This window comes from Arachis ipaensis, chromosome B10 (assembly GCF_059453495.1).
Source record: "Arachis ipaensis isolate K30076 ecotype BB chromosome B10, ASM5945349v1, whole genome shotgun sequence".
Lineage (NCBI taxonomy): Eukaryota > Viridiplantae > Streptophyta > Magnoliopsida > Fabales > Fabaceae > Arachis > Arachis ipaensis.
This window is the reverse complement of record NC_142435.1, coordinates 41428416-41450955: the sequence shown is the minus strand read 5'-3', so window position 1 is coordinate 41450955 and position 22540 is coordinate 41428416. Positions and strand designations below refer to the sequence as shown.

At 38.1% G+C, this 22540-nt stretch overlaps 1 non-coding gene across 1 annotated transcript; it reads right to left on the bottom strand.

Moving 5' to 3' along the window:
• Positions 1 to 11852: 11852 nt before the first annotated feature.
• LOC148579814 (small nucleolar RNA R71) lies at positions 11853 to 11959 on the bottom strand. The gene has a single exon (XR_015896938.1). It is a non-coding gene; the product is annotated as a small nucleolar RNA R71 (small nucleolar RNA).
• Between the last annotated feature and the right edge of the window lie 10581 nt (positions 11960 to 22540).

The following is a 22540-nucleotide window of genomic DNA, read 5'->3' as shown; positions in this document are numbered from 1 at the left end:
ATACAAATCACATTGAAAATAAATTAAACCACACATGTATTTATGTACAAATACATTGGTGGCTGATTTTAGTGGCTGATTTTAATGTGCAAATAGCATTTTTGATTTAAAAATTTACTTTCTAACACAATTAGAAGCAGACTCTTATTGATATTTATAGTTAAAAAAGTTCTTTCAATTAATGTATTTGCTACGTAAAAATTGAAACTAATTTCAAAAGAAGATAAATAATACTCTTTTGAATGGATTTCTAAGAAAGAACACTAATTTCGTTTAAATATGAGAATTGATCATTCTAACGAATATCTAATGTAAAATTCTTAAATTGACAATTAAGTACTAAAAGTTGAGTAAAAAATTATTGTGGGGTCAAATTTAATAATCTAATAGAGACAAATATATATAATTATCATATACTATTAAAAAAAATTCTAAATTGTAGTGGGGGCACTTGCCCCCACAATGTTACACTTGGAACCGTCCCTGCATGGTAGTCACTCCACCTAAAAATGCTCACAATCATACATCCGTCGCGCAAGATCAACTATGAAAACTTTTTCATTAGGCATTTTGCTCACCTCAAACACCTCATTTCTTCTATCAAACCAGTGCAAAACTATGTTTTCTGCACACTGTATATTTGTTTATATCCGCTAAGTGGCAAATTCAGAGTAAGTAAATCTAGCATGCTTGCGCTGGTGAGCCTCAATACTCTTATGTGTAAATAGCTTGTTCAACCGATAATATGTGACTCGGACGAGTGCTAACACGGGAAGATTTCGGTCACTCTTCAACAATGAATTGATGCATTCAACAAAGTTTGTCGTCATGTGACCCCATCGATGTATCTTGTCAAATGCCAATACCCACTGGGAAATTCGATGTTGCCACAACACCGAGCATATGCCTTGCCTCGCTCTTGCAACCTCTTGTAATTAATGTTGTACTCCTCTAATGTCCTTGAATACCCTATGTTGACAACAAGATTTTTCAAGTACGGGACCTTGAATGTCCTTAAAAAGTTGCTACCAATGTGCCTAATACAAAATATCCACCATGCTCTTGGAGGTTGCTAATCACCTCCGCTATGATTTACTGCTGTCCAGATTAACTCATGACGATAAGAAATTATACCAATGCCATCTTTTTTAACAATATGCCTTCGTAAATAACTGAGAAAAAAGTACCACGCATCAGCGGTCTCCCTCTCCATGGGGACAAAAGCAATTGGCACAAAATTTTGGTTTCCATCTTTCGTAATTGCAACCAAAAGGCAACCTTTATATTTTTCATAAAGGTGTGTGCCGTCAACATGAACCAGCGACTTGCAATGCCAAAAAGCTCTAACACATGGATTGAAACTTCAGACTACCTGGTGAAGTATCCCGACACTGTACACCTCTTCACTCCCGTTATACAATTTGAACCAGGCATCTTCTGAACCATTGCTGAGAACCACAATGGCAAAGTTTAGTAAGATTCTTTTCATCTACCAAAAATTTTGGCTATCTACTTCTGCTTTGCCATCCAAGCCTTTTGGTAACTAATGATGTAGTTGAACCTTGACCGGACTTTCACAATTATAGATTTTACATTTATATATGGGTCAGATTCAACCAATGACCTCGTAGCCTCAACAACCATGTCCGAGTCTAACTTAGAGTGATCTTATAAAATCATTTCCATACAGAATGTGTGCCTCTTATTGTATCTCTGTATCTCTTAACAACCTTTATTCTGTATCAAGATGGCTTGAATAAGCCAATCGCACTCACGACCATACGTCTTTCATTTTGCATAGAATGTCTGTGGCTCAGACTCATAAACAACGTAATCGGCTCCTCTGGAGATAGTATAACTCCAAATTGTCGTGATGAACGATTTACTAGAATTGTATTCCATTCCAATCTTGAACTCCCTGTCCTCAGGATCAGTATCACCGATAGAGAAAACAAATTGTCACTCATCGATTTGTCCAAAAAATTTAAGAAAAATATATTACTCACTCCTTACGTACCAATTTTCACATATTCAGGGAATTCCGATGCATACATGGCATCAAGAACCAAGCTACGCATAAAAGGTAGAACGTCTACGGGCTGACTGACTGTGAGTGAAACAAATTACATTTTTCGTGACTGCCTCACTTCCCCCATCGCCATCCTCGTCCTTGTCACCAGCTTCGTAGGTAGCGTTGAAGTCCTCTTCGCTATCACTGTTCATTCTTTCGTACACTTTAACTCTGTCATCTTGCACGGCTGGTCATGTTGAATCCCATTCGTAGCTATATGTTCAAACTCAACATACAACTCAATCTTTGGGTGTTGCACCTGAGTTTGTTGGTGGATATGAAACATACATTGAATACTTGTTTTGTCAATGATCAACATAATCTAAACTGTATTAGGCTGTCAAATACGATAACTGGACTCCTCTAGAGAATATTACCCACCTTCTTTAAAATATCACTTTCTATGCTTTGACATAGACTGTACTGTAGTTCCCTGAATGTCATAGTGCATGAAATCACAAATGAAAATGGATTCTCACACGCAAAGCTCACCCCTCATATGTATTTCATATAATCTCACCGTTTTGGTAAACCACTATCTTTGCAGTGTCCTTCACACACTAACAATGCAATAAAATACCTCTCTCGCGATGAAGTAAAATGGTAATGAGTTTCAGTTTTTATATGCAGAGAACCCACTTTGCAGGTTACGTGTTGGAATCGCATTGAATCAACAGCTGACACATGTCAAACACGCACCGTGCGTGTTGATTTGATGCTCGCCACATGTCCAATGCGCAAGGTGCGTGTTGTCCCTAACCTTGACATGTGTCCACTACATTTCCTGCATGTTGGGTTTCCCTACTTGCAACATCTACCATCTATATATACACAAAAAAGTTAATTTCCAACAAAAATACACACTTTTTCATATAAAAAAATGAGTCGTGAAAAGGGGTGGGTGATATAGTGTTGGCCTTGATATGATGGCTGCGTGATGATAGCATAGGTGGGATACAGTGGAGTGGCAACATATTTGATAAGTGGTAGAATGATGAATGGTAGAGAAAAGTAGAGATGGAAGGTGTAACAGTGCAATGGTGGGTGATGTAGTAGGATGGGGTGGTGATCAGGGGCAGATTTAAAGGAGGCTAGTGAGAAGCCATGGCCCTCCTAAAAAATTTTGAAACTTCTACATATTTAATTTTTAATGTTGTACTCCTCTAATGATGATGCATTTAATTTTTAAATTAAATTCTTAGTCTTGTGGCTAATTAGAATATTTTTGTCCCATGACCTGGGTTCAAATTTCAATTATGCGTTTTGAACATTAATAGTGTATTATATTTTTTAGGTCAACCATTTTGACTAACAAATTTTTTTAATTGTTCTTTTTATTCTTTATTTTTTCATTAAATATTTATTTTGATGAATATTTTTATTATTCCTTCCATCTTTTTAATATTTTTCTTAACTTTTAAATCTATTATCATATAAAAAATATTTTAATTTTTATAATAAATTCTAATTGAATAATAAAAAAGTATATATATAAAAATTAAATTATTTTAACATATATTTATTTTCTCATGATATTAAAATAATAATATATTAAATAAATTATATTTTAATATGAATATTTTACATATTTTATTCATTAATCTATTTTAAATGCATATATAAAAAATATCAGAATAACTGATCTGTATTATTTATGTTACATTCTTTATAAAAATAAAGGATAAAAATTAAAATTTTAATTATTATGAACAATATCAAATATAAAATTATTACTGTTTAGTAGAACATTCTATTTTAATATAGCATTTATAAATAATTTTTTATTAAAAATAATAATAAAAAGCAATATCATCAATTATATAATACAATATTTAATTATATAAATATTTAATTTTTGGCTCCCATATCAAAAGATTTTTAGATCCGTCTCTAATGGTAATAGTAACGGTGATAATGGTGGTAATGTGACACTGATGACGATGAAAGAAGAATGGTTGTGGTTTCAAAAGTTGAAGAAGATGAAAGAAATAATGGATAGTTTGTGAATTTTAGACAATTTTTTTGGGAGTATTAATGGGTACAATATTAGTTCCATTCTTTTATGAATAATTTTGCTCTACTGTTTTGAATATTCATGGAAAAGATGATTTTTTCTCAAAAACAAAAAACAAAAAACAAAAAATTAAAAGTCATAATATACCACTTTTTACTTCTAATAATAAATTATTTTTTAAGGAATGACACACTCTAAATTTTAACTTAGAGCGAATTAACATTGGCCTTCGAAAAGAGATTGATCTCTTTCTTTGATAATAAAGAGGAAGAAAAATAAATATGGGTATTTGTATCATTAAGTTATTAAAAAAAATGAAGAAAAACTATCAAAAATATCCATCAAGTTTACGAACACTGACAAAAATACCCATAAACTAAGGAAATTAACACTGTAATTATGAAAGATGGATTCCGTATGACAAAAGTATCAAAATCTTAATTTTTTAATAAAATTCCCTAACTACCTCACCTTCAACTTCAACTCACTTTTTCAACCTTCCATAACTCAACCTGCATCTTTAGAACCCTTGCCATGGAGTCCAAAACTACTCCTACAACAGACTAGGCCAAAATCGATGGTGATGATAGTGGTGGAGGATCGGACCTTAATTGATTCAGTCATAAATTTACAACCTATATCCAAACCAAATCAATCAAACACTAAAATTTACCCAAAATATAAAAATTTTTACATCCATTCATCAAATTTCAATTCACTTTAGCAAAACCAGAAGCAGAAACAACCATCAACCATAAAAAACCAACAAATTCATTCATCCAATTTGAAATTTACTTCAGCAAAAATTAGAAGCAGAAGTAGCTATCAATCAGATCTTCTGTAAATAAATCTCAACCTTCATAAAAAATAGAAGCAGATTTAAAAAATTAGAACAATATCTTTTTGTAGTAACTAAATCAATTTTTGAAAAAAAGAAAAATAAAATAAAAAAATTTTTAAAAAGAAAAGAAATACCTTTTTCTTTGCCGACTGTAACACTGTCGACAGTAGACCTCCATCAGCAGTGCTACCTCCTTTTCTTCTCCAATTTTTCTTTATCGAACCCTCTTTTTGCATGCAGCAGCACCAGCACCACGACCCCTCTCTCTTCCCAAGTGCGTCACAACGGCGTTCTCCTCGGCTGGGTCAGGCGCGCTACGACGACGTTCTCTTCATGTTGGGTCACAGACGCATGATGAAAGTGTTGTAGTCACCTTGAGAGTGAAAGGGGGAAGCAGTGAGAGGGGAGGAGAATGGTGGTGACAGGGTAGGTAGATGGCGGATGATGCGTGAGCATCTTTCCTATCTTTTCCTAATAAATTTGCATTTATATTGTTGAGTTTAATCAAGAAATAATTATCTTTTAGCCACTATGGATGCTACTTTGAGTCTTGTGCAATTCTGTTTATTTTAGGTAGCATTCGGATAGATTTGATGGAGTTTCTGCAAGAGAAAGAGAAGAAACCAAGGAGCTGACCAGCAAGAAGCGACGCGTGCGCGTGCCTGACGCGTACGCGTGATTCGGAGCTGTCCATGACAACGCGTGCGCGTACCTGACGCGTATGCGTGAAAAGCAAAAGTTGCACAGAGACGCGTGCGCATACCTGACGCGTACGCGTGACATGCGCCACGTGCAGAATTCGCAGAAAACGCTGGGGTGATTTCAGGCTGAGTTTCGACCCAGTTTTTGACCCAGAAATACAAACTAGAGCCAGGGGATAGCAGAGACTCAAGGGAGATTCACACAAGAATGGTTATGCCCACTCCAAGTTAGGCGTGGACCCTACGAAGCAAGTGGTCCCCATCCATCAATTGAAGACGTGCTGATTGCTTTGATAAACCAATATTTTATGGTTTATCTTGTGCTTAATTGAGTGGTTTTTATCAACTCTTTACCCACTTATTCATACTATTTGCATGGTTTTACATTTGCCCTCCTAATTATGTGCTTTAATTGAAAACATGCTTCTTTGGCCTTAAGTTCCCTATGCTTAATCCTCTCTTATTACCATTAGATGCCTTGATATGTGTGTTAAGTGATTTCAGAGATTACAGGGCAGGAATGGCTTAGAGGATGGAAAGGAAGCATGCAAAAGTGGAAGGAATACAAGAAGTTGGAGAAATTGCTAAGTTGTCCAGCCTGACCTCTTCGCACTCAAACGGCTATAACTTTAGCTACAGAGATCCAAACGATGCGGTTTCAGTTGCGTTGAAAAGCTAACGTCCGGGGCTTCGATTTGATATATAATATGCCATAGTTGCCCTGACGCTAGACGATGCGGTCGCGTGATCCACGCGGACGCGTCGCAGTGGCGAAAAACCAGCGTGGCGGATTTCTTCTCCAGTGATTTCTGGGCTGTTTTCGACCCAGTTTGCGACCCAGAAAACACATATTAGAGGCTATAAAGTGGGGAATGCATCCATACAAAAAAAAAAACTTTCACATTCACAATTTTAGGAGTAGATGTAGTTTTTTAGAGAGAGATGTTCTCTCCTCTCTCTTAGGATTAGGATTTAGGATTTCTCTTAGTTTTAGGAGTGACTCTCAATCCCAGGTTCAATGTTCTTTTTATTTATTTTCCTAATTTAATTTATGAACTCTTTCATGTGACATTTGATATCTTTATTAGTACTAATTGAGGTATTTCAGAATTACGATTGCTCTCTTTAATTTATGTATTCAAATTATTTTCATTCAAGTAGATTCTCTTCCCTCTTGGCTTTGGTTGAGTCATTGGAGACACTTGAGTTATCAAACTCATTGTTGATTGAAAATTGGAATTCTTTAAGAATTAATTCAAATTCCAATAACTCTAGCCTTTCCCAAGGAAAGACTAGGACCTGAGGAATCAAAATTAATTCATCCACTTAACTTACCTTCATCGTTAGAGGTTAACAAAGTGGGAGAAAAATCCAATTCTCATTACAATTGATAAGGATAACCAGGATAGGACTTCCAGTTTTAATACCTTGCCAAGAGTTTATTTTATTATTACTATTATTCTTATTGTTCAACATACTGCTTCCTTACTTTCAAAACCCCCAATTTACAAGACTCATAACCAATAATAAGAACATACCTCCCTGTAATTCCTTGAGAAGACGACCCGAGGTTTGAATACTTCGGTTATCAATTTATTTAGGGGTTTGTTACTTGTGACAACCAAAATGTTTGTACGAAGGAATTTCTGCTGGTTTAGAGACTATATCTACAACGCGACTGTTTTTATGAAATTCTTTACTGGAAAAAATCCCAACGTCAAAATGGCGCCGTTGCCAGGAAATTGCAAACGTGTGCCTTATTATTGGTTATTGTAAATATTTGCTTTTTGCTTGTTTATTTGTTTTTATTTTTTTACTTTTTCATAAATTAAGAGGTTATTGGTTTTTATTTAGTTATCAAAAATTTTTCAAAAAAATTTGTTCTTGGTGTTCATCTTGATCTTCAAGTTGTTCTTCGTGTTCATCTTGACCTTCAAGTTGTTCTTAGTTATTTTTATTCGTTTTGATCTAAAAATTTTAAGCTTGGTGTCATTTTATTGTTTTTCTCTTTCCTCATTAAATTCAAAAATTCAAAATTTAAAACTCAAATTTCAAATTTAAAATTTCAATTTTCAATTTTCAAAATTCAAATTTAAAAATTTAAAATTAAAATCTCAAATTTCAAAATTTAAAATTTCAAAATTTAAATCTTTTTCAAAAAAAATCATATCTTTTTCAAAATCTTATCTTATCTTATTTCAAAAATCAAATTTCAAAATTTCAAATTTCAAATTTCAAAATTTAATTTTCAAATTCAAAATTTAAATAACCTTTTAATTTAAATTTGTTTTTATTTTTTTTAATTTTTATTTGCTACTATGAACTCTCACCCGTTTGGCTATGAGTCTGGTTACAATTTTGTTGCAGGAAGAAGAAATTACAATGAGAACAAGCATCAAGGTTGGAACAATCAAAGATGGGAGGAGCCACAAGCCCACCATACCAACATATGATCCTAAACCCTCTCCTCAACAACCACCTCCAATGAACTATCAACAACCACCACCATATGCCTATAAACCCTCTCCTCAACATGACTTTGGACCACCATACTCACAAGCCCCTTTTCACCATTCACCTTCATATGATCCTAACCCTCATCCACCATACCAACCACCTTATGAACCATATGAACCATATATAGAACCACCCTAATTCCAACCCAATTACTCCCAAGAACTACCACCTCCCTATGCATCATGTCCATATCCATCACCCCAAGCATCAACGGAGCAACTCAAGGAAATATGTGAAAAATTTAATGCTACACTTCATCAATTGAATCAAGCAATAAATCAATTAGCTTCCCGATGTTCGGACACTCAAGGAACCCCCATGGCTTCATGTGGACAATCTAATGAAGAACATAGCATGAAGGAGATACTAGAAACTCCAGTGGACAGTACGGAGCATGACTTTATACTAAAACAAGTGGAGGAAGCTGTAATTATTAAAAAGGAAGAAGTGGTTGCGAACTTAGGAGATGCTGAACCTCCATGGGAAAGTTAGGTTATAGAACCTCCTTCCAAGGTGATTGAAATTGATGTTGAGGAGGGTGTACAACCTCTAAAGCATATCATAGTTGAAGACCTGGAAGAGGTTGATCAAGAGATGGAAATTAAAGAAGAAAAAGCACTACCTCCCATGCCCTTGGTAAGTAATGAAGAAGAGATTGAATTGGAAGAAAGCTACCAAGAGGAAGAGGTTGAAATTAAAGAAGTTTGCAAAGAGGTGGAAGTTGTCAAAGAACACAAGGGAGTGGAGCTTGAAATCACCTTGCCAAAGTTATTGGAGACCCCTCCCCCTAAGTTGCCATCATCCTTCACAACATTCAAGTGGGTAAAATTCATATCCCTTAGCTTTCTAATTCCACTTGAATATGGGCTACTGGAGACGGATGGTCAACTTAGAGCTCTTTGTGGTATTAAGAGTAAGAGGAAGATGACCAGTGGTAAGAATTGTCTTGCAAGGTTCATTATGGTTGGAAGCTTTAAGTTTAAACGCAAAGGTTGGTGTAAAGCTCAATTGAATGGGTCTAGGAAGCTGTTTGGTAGTTGCAGTGAGAATTCAAATTACTTATCACCCGGCTGGAAAAATACAGATCCCGACAAAAATGGGTGTAAAAGCAAGATTTGGGATCCTGGAATCTGCTCTGACATTTGTCACCTCGGGAGCCTAAGAATATGTTTGAAGCTTCTTAAGGGCTTTACATGCCTAGTTTGGGACCCCGGAGGTCACTGGACCTACAAACACTGGTGGGGATTCCTGGATGAATACAAACATAAGCCACCATAACAGGGAGCTCACCAAATGTCCAACTTAAGGACTCTAACTAAAAGTGCTAGGTGGGAGACAACCCACCATGGTATGATCATTCCTTTTTTACTTTTTATTTAGTTTTATTTGTTTGCGAGTTTTATTTTATTTTATTATATTGAACTTGGAGTTTTGCATCACATTCATATTAACACTACATTCTGCATTTTTTTTTCAGATTTAAAAAAAAAAAGCACGCACGCGACGCAGCAGCATCACTGACGCGTCCGCGTCACCAGTGCGTTGGGAAGAAAAGAAAACAAATAGAAAGCCACGCGAGAGCGTGGCTGGAGGCGCGCCTTTAGCCTAAATTGACCCCACGCGACCGCGTCACTCACGCGGCCGCGTGACCTGAAAATCGACGTCAAAAGGGTGCATGGCCGAAAGATGAGCTGGAGTGATGCTGGACTGGCGCTAGACGCACAGACCTTACCACGCAAACGCGTACCCCACGCGACCGTGTCATATCCTAATATTGGCCACTCACGCGATGTCATGACCCACGCGATCGCGTCACCCCAAATTTTGGTAATCAGCAAACTGAACAGAGAGTTGCGCGAACACGAGGCTGCACTCGCGCCAATCGCACAAACCAGGCCACGCGATCGCGTGACCCACGCGTCCGCGTCACTTGACCTTATCGCGCACGACGCGACCGCGTCACTCACGCGTCCGCTTCACATGCGGAGCACAGATTATCCCCATTAGCCAAAATATCTTATCTTTTCTTCCCCAAATCCTTATTTTTGTTTTCCCTTATTATTATTTCTTTCTTTTCTCTTCTTTCCCTTCTCATTCTTCCTATCTTTTATTTTATTTTACTTAATTTATTTGCATATTTCATTCACTGCATCTTACTTTTATGCATATTTTTATTTTCTTTTCTAAATTAATTAATTTTTCTTTCTTTGGTGTTAAGATTTTTTTATTTAACTGTTGCATCTTCTCTTGAATTATTTTGGGTGCTTAGTGACTTATTTTATTCTGGATAGGTAATATTATTTATATCAATGCCAATCTTTTATACCTGTATTACTTTTACATTGACATGAATTTTTATTATCTCTCCTTACCTACACTCTCTTCCCTATTTTTGCAAATTTTTGCACTCATGATTTGCCATGTACTTCTACTGTTTTCTCATTTGCATGTTGTAGCTACCATGTAATTGAGACCTTTATTATTTGGAATTAACACCCATATTTTATTTATGTTCTTATCTTTATTTCTAGGTTACTATTCTTCTTTTTCTCTTCTTTCAGGCTGGCCACTGAAGACGGAAAAAGGGAGAAACTTCTAAAAGGGGAGACAAACAAGTCCATCTGCACAATCCTTGAAGAAAAGCATCAGTTGGAACAACCCGTCCACCTGCACATCTCAGCATGCACCGAGGACAGTGCAATCTTTAAGTGTGGGAATGTCGATACCGACTTCCAGGGGTTAGTGACCTTCTTTTCAACACCAATACTCTTATTTTTTTTTTATTTGTTCATTGTTGCATCTGCATATTTGATTGCATGTTTATTTGATTTTGTGCACTTAGTTACTACTTGGTTAAAGTAATAAATTTCTTTTTAGGACTCTATTTTTGAAAAAAAAAATTTTTACTAATTTAAATTAAAAAAAATTTATGTTGAAACTTGTTTGAAGTTGTATTTGGAACATGATTTTTGAGCTAAAAGAACACACAACCTGTGAGATTTGAGCTTATTTATATGGTTACATTATTTAACCATAAATATTTTATTCTTGTGTGTTTACTTCTCTATAATTGTGATCTTTACTTTGTTTCAGTCTATATGTCCAATATTTAGTATATTTACATGCTTGCATATGATTGAGGCCATTGTTTGATTTTAGCTCACTTATCCCAAATAAGCCTACCCTTTAAATCACCTTTGTCAGCCACTTTGAGCCTTTTAATCCCCATTTGTTCTGTATTTTACCACATCACTAGCCTTAAGCAGAAAAATAATTAGATATCCCAATTGAATCTTTAGTTAGCTTAAGATAGGGATTGTGCAACAATTAAGTGTGGGGAAACTGTGGGAACTTGGGTTAATAAGGGAATATATCATGTTTCTAATTTTGAATATTGAAAATTTTGGGTACCTACTCATGTAAAACAGAAAATTAAAAATTCCATATGCATTGATATGTTATTCTAGTTTTTATGCATCTCTAAAAAAAAGAGAAAAAGAAAAAAGAGAAAAAAATATATAATATAAATAAATAAATAAGGGGACAAATGGAGTGAACCCAGAGGTGTACAAACTCATGCTCTTCCCGTTTGCTCTGAGGGATGGAGCAAAGCTATGGCTAGATTCCCAAACCAAGGAGAGTTTGGATAATTGGGACAAGGTTGTTACTGAGTTTCTTACTAAATTTTTCCCACCAAAAAAGCTGACTAAGCTTAGGGTGGAGGTTCAGACCTTCAGACAGAAGGATGGTGAAACTCTTTATGAAGCTTGGGAGAGATACAAGCTACTGACTAGGCAATGCCCTCCGGACATGTTCTCCAAATGGACCCAACTAGATATCTTTTATGAAGGCTTAGTTGAAATGTCCAAGATGTTCTTAGATAATTCTGTAGGTGGTTCATTGCACAAGAAGAAGACACCTGAGGAGACTATTGAGCTGATTCAATTGGTTGCTAGCAACCAATATTTATACTCATCTAACAGGAATCCTGTGAACTCTGAGACTCCTCAAAAGAATGGTGTTATGGAAGTAGAAGCTCTTAATGCTCTTTTTGCTCAGAATAAGCTTATGTCTCAGCAAATAAGTCTACTTACTCAACAGATGGGTGGCATGCAAGTCTCAGCTATCAACACCCAAAACTCACCTCAAGAGGTCTCTTATGACATGACAGGTAATTTTGCGCAAAATGATAATTATGACTATGCTCAATGCTCTTCTGAATAGGTCAATTACATGAGGAGTGGTCCTAGAAATCCCAACAATGATCCATATTCTAAGACATACAATCAGGGGTGGAGAAATCACCCAAATTTTAGGTGGAGGGAGCAACCTCAGAGAGCTCAGAATTTTAACAATAATTCTCAGGGCAGCTTCCAACAAAACAATCATAATAACCGCCAATTTTAGTCTCAGCAGCAACAACCACCTCAGCAAGCAAACTCTAAATCCCAAGAAGATTCTAATTGGGAGATGATGAGGAGTTTTATGCAGGAAACCAGAGCCTCCATTAGAAACTTAGAGGTGCAAATGGGCCAACTGAGCAAGCAAATACCTGAGAGGTCTACAAGTACATTTCCAGGTGATACAGTGGTGAACCCAAGAGAAGATTGCAAGGTTATTCAATTAAGAAGTGGTAAAACAGCTGGCTCTGAGACAAGGGCCAATAAAGAGCTAGTTGAAAAGAAAGCTCCAGATGAGAAGAAGGAAGAAGTGGAGCACGCCCCTCCAAAGCGTGCAGACAACCCGTTCCCTGACTCTCTTAACACGTATCCTACATTGCCGAAGGCTCCTGAATACAAGTTAAAAATGCCATATCCTCAGAGACTTCAGAAGGCTTCCAAAGAAAAGTAATTCTCTAAATTTTTAGATATCTTCAAGAAGCTACAGATCAACATTCCTTTTGCAGAGGCTCTTGAGCAAATACCCCTTTATGCTAAATTTATGAAATAATTGTTGTCTAACAAGAGGAATTGGAAGGAGCAAGAATCCGTGGTGTTAACCAAGGAATGCAGTGCTATTATTTAACATAAACTTTCTGAGAAAATGCAAGATCTAGGGAGTTTTGTGATTCCTTGCACCATTGGAGATGTCACCATTTAGAGAGCTTTATGTGATCTTGGAGCTAGCATCAATCTCATGCCAATTTCAGTGATGAAAAAGCTTCAAATTGAAGAGGTAAAATCCACTCGTATTTCTCTTCAACTTGCTGATCTTTCTATTAAATTACCTGTGGGTGTTGTTGAGGATTTACTGGTGAAAGTAGGACCATTTATTTTTCCTGCTGATTTTGTTATATTAGACATGGAAGAGGATGTAAAATCCTCTATTATTCTTGGTAGACCCTTTTTAGCTACAGGAAGAGCTCTGATTGATGTGCAAAAGGGTGAATTAACCCTGAGGGTAAATGAAGAACATGTGGTCCTTAATGTTTTTGAAGCTCTCAAGCATCCTAATGATTCTGAAGGGTGTATGCGAATTGATGTTGTTGAACCACTTGTTTAGTAAGTACTGGAAGCTGAGGTACTTGATGACATTCTGGATCCTATTTCTGAGTATGAATTAGTTGAAGTTGATAATTCACCACCCCAGAAGGCTATGGTTCACACGCCTAAAGCTGAGGAGGAAGCCTTGATAAACCCATATTTCATGAGTTCTTTTGTGCTTAATTAGAGTGATTTATTCAACTCTTCACCTACTTATTCACATTAATTGCATGGTTTTACCTTCCCTTCCTTATTATGTCATATTGTGAAAAACATGTTTCCTAAGCTTTAAAAATTAATTATTTTAATTACCTTTATTTTCATTCGATGCCGTGATTAGTGTGTTGAGTAGTTTCAGATTTTCTAAGGCAGAATGACTTGAAGGATGGAAAAGGAAACATACAAAAAATGGAAGGAGAAAGCAAAACAGAGCTTTGAAGGAAACTGGTATTCACGCGATCGCATGGATGACGCGATCGCGTGCCAGAAGCAAAGAAGCAGCGACGCGGCTGCATGACTGACGCGACCGCGCACCTTAAGCAGAACACACATGACGCGGTCGCATGACTGACGCGACCGCATGGAAAGGAAAAGCTCCAAATGACGCGACCGCGTGACCCACGCGGACGCGTGACAGAGGCCACGCACCAGAAATTACAGAATACGCCCCCAGCGAATTCTGAAGCCCTTTTTGGCCCAGATCCAAGTACAGACAGCATAGACCAGAGGTTATAAAGTGTGGGAATGCACCCATTCAGGGAGAGCTCACCAATTTCTAGTTTTCATGATTTAGATTTAGTTTAGAGAGAGATTCTCTCTCTCTCTTAGGATTTAGGACTTCTTCTTGTTTTGGGAGTAACTCTGGATCCAGGTTTTAATGTTCTTTTCTTTTAGTTTTACTTTTATTTATTTATCCCAACATTTGAATTGATTATTATAATTTGATTTATGAATTATTCCATGTTACAGACTGCCATTTGAATTAATGATATTTGAGGTATTTTCAGTTTATGATTGTTCTCTTTGATTTAATTTACCATTGCTTCCCATCTAAGGATATACTTATTATTCCAGAAATTTTACTTTTTCCCCTTTTGGTTCTGGTTAAGAATTTAGTAACTCAATAGTTATTAAACTCAACACAATTGATAATCATTATCTTGCTAATTGAGCTGAACTTGAGTAATCCCAACCTTTTCTTAGGAAATAAATAGGATTCAAAGGTCAATTTAATTAGTCCCTTGACTTTCCTTTGCCCTGGTAAAGGTTGACCAAGTGGAATTAAGATACAACTTTCATTATTGTTGAGAGGGATAACTAAGTTGGACTTCTAATTTCCTTTATCTTGCCAAAAGTTGTTTCACAATTATTATTTATTTTTAATTTCCATTTAATTCACTCGTCAGTTCCTTGAGAAGACGACCCGAGATTTGAATACTCGGTTATCAATTTCAAAGGGGTTTGTTACTTGTGACAACCAAAACGTTTGTACGAAGGGATTTTTGTCGGTTTAGAGACTATATCTACAACGCGACTGTTTTTATGACATTCTTTACTGGCAAAAATCTCAACGTCAAAATGGCGCCGTTGCTGGGGAACTGCTAACGTGTGCCTTATTATTGGTTATTGTAAATATTTTTCTTTTGCTTGTTTATTTATTTTTGTTTTTCCTTTTTATCTTTATTTGCTACTATGAACTCTCACCCTTCTCGCTTTGAGTTTGGTTCTAATATTGTTAAAGGAAATAGAAGTTACTGCAGGAATGTGCATCAAGGTCAGACCAATCAAGGATGGATGGAACCAAGAGGATCTAATCAACCCTTTTGGCAGCAATACCCTCCGAGATATCCTGGACAAAGACCATTCTACCGTGCATACCCAGCTGAAAGACATGGTAGACAACCTTGTAACTACCAACAAGCCCCACCCCGTGCATATGAACCATCCTTTCAACATAACCTCGAACCACCGCACTCACAAGCTTCTCTTCACCATTCGCCATCATATGATCCTTCCTTACCCCAATACCAATCCAATCGTTCCCAATCATCACCACTTTCCTTCGTATCATGTCTAAGTCCGGCAAACCGCGAAGCAGAGGATCGCCTAAAAGAAACAGTAATTAAATTTCAAACAACCATTCAACAACTGGAGCAAGCACTAATTCAATGGGCCACTAGGCGCTCAAATATACAGGGATCAACCACAGCTCCATGTGGACAGCCCGATGAAGAGCGTAGCATGAAAGAAATACTAGAGACTCCAGTGGACAAGACAGAGAATGAATTTGTACTAGAACAAGTGGAAGAAGCTGTCATTGTTCAAGAAGAAGAGTTGGTTGAAGATCTAGGAGATGCTGAACTTCCTTGGAAATCCAAAATTGAGGAAAACCCCGTCCAAGATGCTACAGTTGATGCTAAGGAGGATACCGTACAATCTCCAAGGCAAGTCGTTTATGAAGAATCAGACGGAATAATCCAAGAAGCAATTTTTCTTGATGATGATAGTCACAAGTCTAGTTCTCCTAGTGATGAACTTACGTCCGCAAGTGAATTCTCTGAGATCGAAGAATTTTCCCCAAATGAATATGAAGATGATGCGGAGGTAGATTTCTCTCAACCTCCAATCTATGACTCGAGTGATGAGGAAGACATAGAAGACTTTGACCAGGATACAGATACAATTGAAGATCTTTGCAAGGAAGTGGAAGAATTCACAGAAGAGCACAAGAAAACGGAACTTGCAGAACCACCAAAAACACCAATTCCAAGGCCATTACCACCTAATACAAGCTTCAAGTGGGTACAATCCTTAACTTATAATTTTACTTATTCACTTGAATATGGTTTGCTTGAAACAGATGGCCAGCTTAGAGCTCTCTGCGGCTTTAAGAGTAAGAGGGAAATGGCTCGTACTCAGAGCTGGTGCACCAGGTTCAATAAGGTTCCACGCTTCACCTCAAAGTACACGGATTGGTATCATGCTCAATTGCATGGATCACGGAGAACGTTTGGTCACCACGGTGAGATTCTACTTTTTAACCCGCCCGAATGGAAACTTACAAATCAAAACGGAGGCGGATCTAAAAACACAGCTTGGGATCATGGATTATATTCTGACATTCGTCACCCCGGGAGGCTGAATATTTGTTTGAAGCTGCTCAGAAGCTTCACATGCTTAGTTTGGGACCCCGGAGGCTATTGGCATTCCAAGCACTGGTGGAGATTTTTGGACGAATTTAAACATAAACCACCATAACAGGATACTCTTCCAATGTCCAACTTAAGGACTTTAACTAAAAGTGCTAGGTGGGAGACAACCCACCATGGTATGGTCGCTTCTTTTTCAATTTATTTCTTGTTAATTGCTTTCATTTTTCATTTTTCATTTTAATTTATTAAACCTGGAATCATGCATAAGCATTCATGATAGTCATTGCATTCTGCATTTTTCATGCGTAAAAAAAAAAGGGGTTGCACGACGCGACCGCATGCCCCATGCGATCGCGTCATATCGCGAAAGCGCCACCCAAGCGACCGCGTGACCCACGCGGCCGCGTGATATATATATCGGCGTAAGGATCCAATGAACAGAAAGTTGGGCTGGAATCGTGCGGCTCTTGTGCGTTTCGCACAAATTGGCCCACGCGATCGCATGCCCTATGCGATCGCGTCACTTACCTAATACCAATCCCACGTGACCGCGTGAGCGACGCGATCGCGTCGCATGGATTGTATACAACCCCAAAAGGAGACAGAGAGTTGCGTTGAAACGGCGCTGGAGTCGTGCGTTTAGCACGAATTCCAGCGACGCGATCGCGCGACCCACGCGATCGCGTCACCTCTCCTTCCCCCCTCTCATGCGATCGCGCACCCCACGCGATCGCGTCTCCCCCATTTTCACCCCAACCACGCGACCGCGTACCCCACGTGGCCGCGTGGATTCGAAAATATAACCCTATTAGCTCCCTCCGCCACTGCCCCTTCAACCGCCACTGCGACGCCGTGCACCACCACCGCGCCGGACGCCGCCGCAGCCACCTTCTTCCCTGTTCCACCCCTTCCGCTTACTAGGTTCCGCAACACGCAACCATTTTTTTCGTCACTTTTCTGTAATTTTTATTCCGTTTATGTTCATGATTAGGATAGCTAGACTTGCATGTTGTAGTGGATTTTTAGGTTGTTAGGTAGCTTAAGCTGTGGTTAGTGGATCTAGGTCTGTGTACTTGCACTGTTCTTACTTCTGTTTTATCCTATGTGCAAATATGTTGCTGCTATAATCATGTTTCATATGCTGCTTTCTTGTATGATGCTGCTGTTTACATTGAGTTTTTATGTTTATTTTATATCTATGTACATGCAGCTTGATTTTTTTAATTCATATGAACTGATATGATTGCTGTTTATTTTCCGGGACAATCCAATTTTAGCCAGAATACTGCCCAAATTTTTTAAAATTGTTTTCATTCATGTTTTGGTTTGGCATTTCTGAAATCTATTTTACTCTGCTTTACCCAAACCATTACATGAATGCTATGGCAGACTTTCTTATCCTTTTTGATTTCCTGGTTCATAAACTGCTTGTTCGATTATGAGTACTTCTATTCTTACCTGTGAATCCTTGTTATATGGAATTTTTTCTATGCCACTTACTTTCCTAACTCACTAATTTTAATTTACTAATTTCCTTTTCAAATTCTAACCATACTAACCCTCTTGATCTCTTTTCTGATCACTTTCACTTCCTCTAACTTTCTCACTATGGCATATTGATTTTTTCTTTCCATTTAACATTAATTCAATCACATTTCAATTACTCATTTTTCTTATTCTATTTCTCCCTTACCGCTTTGAGTTTCCTTTGTTTAATTGCCTATTTGCTTTCCTATTTTTTTATCCATTCCTGGTTTTCTGTTTTTCAGGATGTCTGCCTTACAGAGGAAAGGTAAAGGCAAGGCCACTGGCAAGCGCAAGAGAGGAGATTCCTCCCAGTCCATCATTGCTCTAATGCACGATTCCTCATGGCGGGAGAAGAACTTCACACAGCAGGAAAAAGCTGAACAGCTTCTCCCTTCGACTGATCCTATAAAATTTGCAAACCGGTACTGTGAGCTGAAGTACCTGACTTTTGCAAACTCCAGAAATCTATACCTGGAACGTACCTTGAAGATTCCAGAAGCCCTCCAGCAATACACTACTGAGCAAATCAAGCAACGGGGCTGGTTCTTTCTGGAGAGACCACTGACAGAGGTCAATGCATCTTGGGTCCGGGAATTCTATTGCAACTACTACCTTACTACCCTAGATGCAGTGAACCTGAGGGGAAAGCAAATTCTGGTCACTGAGGAGGCCATAGAGACCATTCTCCAGCTCCTAGCCAAGTCCGATCAGCCAGATAGTTTTGCACAGGCTGAGGAGGACATGGGCCAGATGCAGTTTGACTGGGACGCCGTGAAGGCACGGATAGCTCTCGACCCTGCTGTTCCTTGGGAGATGGGTCAGAACACCACTATGCCTAGAGGGATCAAGAGAGTGTACTTGAATGATGAGGCTCGGCTATGGCATCAGATCTTGAGTAATTTTGTGATGCCGAGTACTCACGAGACGGAGATCCCGGCTACCATGATCACCCTCCTTTGGTGTGTGCTGGAGGGTAAGGACCTGTACTTGCCTTGTTTTATCCGACATTATATGGCCAGGGTCCACGTCCGAGGCACCCTCCCCTTTCCTTATCTGATTACACGGCTTGGCCGTCAGGCTGATGTGCCTTGGGAGGATGCCGATGAGCGACCACCAGCAGCGGACTGCAGGAAGATCATTCCTCACAGCAGGAACTTCCTTGCTTTGGGCTATAGACCACCACCTGTCACTGCTACTGATGAGACAGCCCCTCCGTCTGCTGGACCCTCTTCATCCACAGCTGCCACTGCTGCCCCTGCTGCCACCACTGCACCTCCACCCGCCTCTGAGCCGGTTTATCGCCTCGTGCACCGTCTATTCCGCCAGCTTGATCAGATGGAGCGCCGTAACAGGCACCGGTATGAGAGATTGGAGTGCCACAGCAGGCGACGCTATTCCTATCTGAAGCTGATGATCAGACAGGGTGCCGACATCCCCTCCGAGCCCGACACACCATCGGAGCCATCAGAGGAGGAGGAGGATGAGCACGCGGAGGAGCCTCATTCTCAGGCGGAGACTCATCAGCAGGCAGGCACAGAGCACGCCCCACCACAGCAGGAGGCCCCACATCAGCTTGAGGCTGCAGATCCGGAGATCCCGCTCCAGTCCATCCCTCCTCTACAGCAGCCAGACTCTCAGCCCACCACCGCCACAGAGACCCCAACTACCATCCCTTCCAGTTATGACACTCCTTCACACCCGGCTTGATTGAGCATCGGGGACGATGCTTCATTTTAAGTGTGGGGAGGTCGCATCTCTGGCGTTCATTTTGGTGAACTACTACATACTTTTTCTTTTATTTTGGATATTTTTCTGTATGTTTCTCTTTTTCTTTTATTGTTATTTTCTGAGTACTTATACATTGCTACTTGTGTATTTTACTCTATTTTCTGCATTTTGCATTTTTTGTTCATATTTTAGTTATTTAGCTTATTTTAGTTATTTAGTTAAGTTTGCAATTCTGATTTATTAGTGGATTAATTAGTATAGTTTACCCCTTTTTAGCATAAGATATTATAGTTTAAATTGAAAAAAATATAAAAAGGAAGTAAGCTAGGAAATTGAACATAATAGATTTAGATCCATAAAACCTTGTATATATAGCATTACATGATGTAGTTAAACTGACAACATTTCATCAAGGAGAAACATTAAAACTTCAAAGGCTACCCTAAATTACTTTTTAAGAGAATAATGAGAATTTTTAACTAAACCTGCATGACATACATAAGTGATAAATGATTTTTCAGCTAGAGAACACATAGCCTGTGAGTTTTGAGCTTAACTGTATGGTTACATTCAAACCATAATTTTTATTCCTGTGTGTTTCGACCTTCTTTCTTATTCTGGTGTTCTTTACTTTGTTTTAGTCTATATATCCGATTATAGAATATAGGTACATCTCAAAATAATTATTGAGGCCATCATTTGATTTTAGCTCACTTACCCCAAATTATCCTACCTTTTACATCACCCTTGTTAGCCCCCTTGAGCCTTTTAAAACCCCTTTTATTCTATTTAGCCAAATTACTAGCCTTAAGCAGAAAAACAAAAGAAATTCCCAAGTGAATCCTTGGGTAGCTTAAGATAGAAAATCTTTAATAGAGTTAAATGTGGGAAACCTTTTGGGAACATGGATGATAGAAACAAAAGGTAGAAAAGTTAAAAGAAATAAAATAAATTTGGGAAGCATGTTCATGAGAAAATCAAAGTGCTTAAATTACCATGTGTATTCAAAAAAAAAAAGTTAGTTTTCAAGCACATAAATAAGGGGATACAAAAAGGACTCCCCAATGCAAAATAAAAAGCAATGCACATGGGATAAAAACAAGAATTGAAACATGAGCATGTGACATCAAAAGTAAGAAAATAGGTAAAATAGGTAAAGAAGCATTGTTTTACTAAGTATGTATGTTAGGTGAGATCTTAATCTAATTAAGGATTCACTTATTAGCTCACTTAGCCTTATACATATATCCTTACCCTTTGCCTTGACCCCATTACAAACTTAATTAAAGACCTCATGAGTTTTGGTATGACTATGCTCTATAATTGTTGATTGGTTAGACGAAAAACAAGGTTATAGAAAGAAAGAATAAAAAGAAGAATAGAGTGATTAACCCAATAAACACTGAGTGATTAGAGAGAAAATACAAAATCCAGTGAGGGTTCAAAAGCTCATTAACATTTATCTCTGATTGTCTTGTAAGTTTTTTTTCTCATCTCATTTGCTTTATTATTTGAGGGTTAGCTATATATGTATATATATCTCCTTGAGAATGTGAAATAATTTGACTACATGTAGGCTTTATATATGAGTGGATGAATTAGAATTGCATGACTCATTAGGTAGATGCATTTCGCATAGGTTGCATTTCATGACATTCCATCACTTTAACCTTAATTATTTACCTTGGATTTAGCATGAGGACATGCTAGTGTTTAAGTGTGGGGAGGTTGATAAACCCATATTTCATGAGTTCTTTTGTGCTTAATTAGAGTGATTTATTCAACTCTTCACCTACTTATTCACATTAATTGCATGGTTTTACCTTCCCTTCCTTATTATGTCATATTGTGAAAAACATGTTTCCTAAGCTTTAAAAATTAATTATTTTAATTACCTTTATTTCCATTCGATGCCGTGATTAGTGTGTTGAGTAGTTTCAGATTTTCTAAGGCAGAATGACTTGAAGGATGGAAAAGGAAATATACAAAAAATGGAAGGAGAAAGCAAAACAGAGCTTTGAAGGAAACTGGTATTCACGCGATCGCATGGATGACGCGATCGCGTGCCAGAAGCAAAGAAGCAGCGACGCGGCTGCATGACTGACGCGACCACGCACCTTAAGCAGAACGCACATGACGCGGTCGCATGACTGGCGCGACCGCGTGGAAAGGAAAAGCTCCAAATGACACGACTGCGTGACCCACGCGGACGCGTGACAGAGGCCACGCACCAGAAATTACAGAATACGTCCCCAGCGAATTCTGAAGCCCTTTTTGGCCCAGATCCAAGTACAGATAGCATAGACCAGAGGTTATAAAGTGTGGGAATGCACCCATTCAGGAAGAGCTTGCCAATTTCTAGTTTTCATGATTTAGATTTAGTTTAGAGAGAGATTCTCTCTCTCTCTTAGGATTTAGGACTTCTTCTTGTTTTTGGGAGTAACTCTGGATCCAGGTTTTAATGTTCTTTTCTTTTAGTTTTACTTTTATTTATTTATCCCAACAT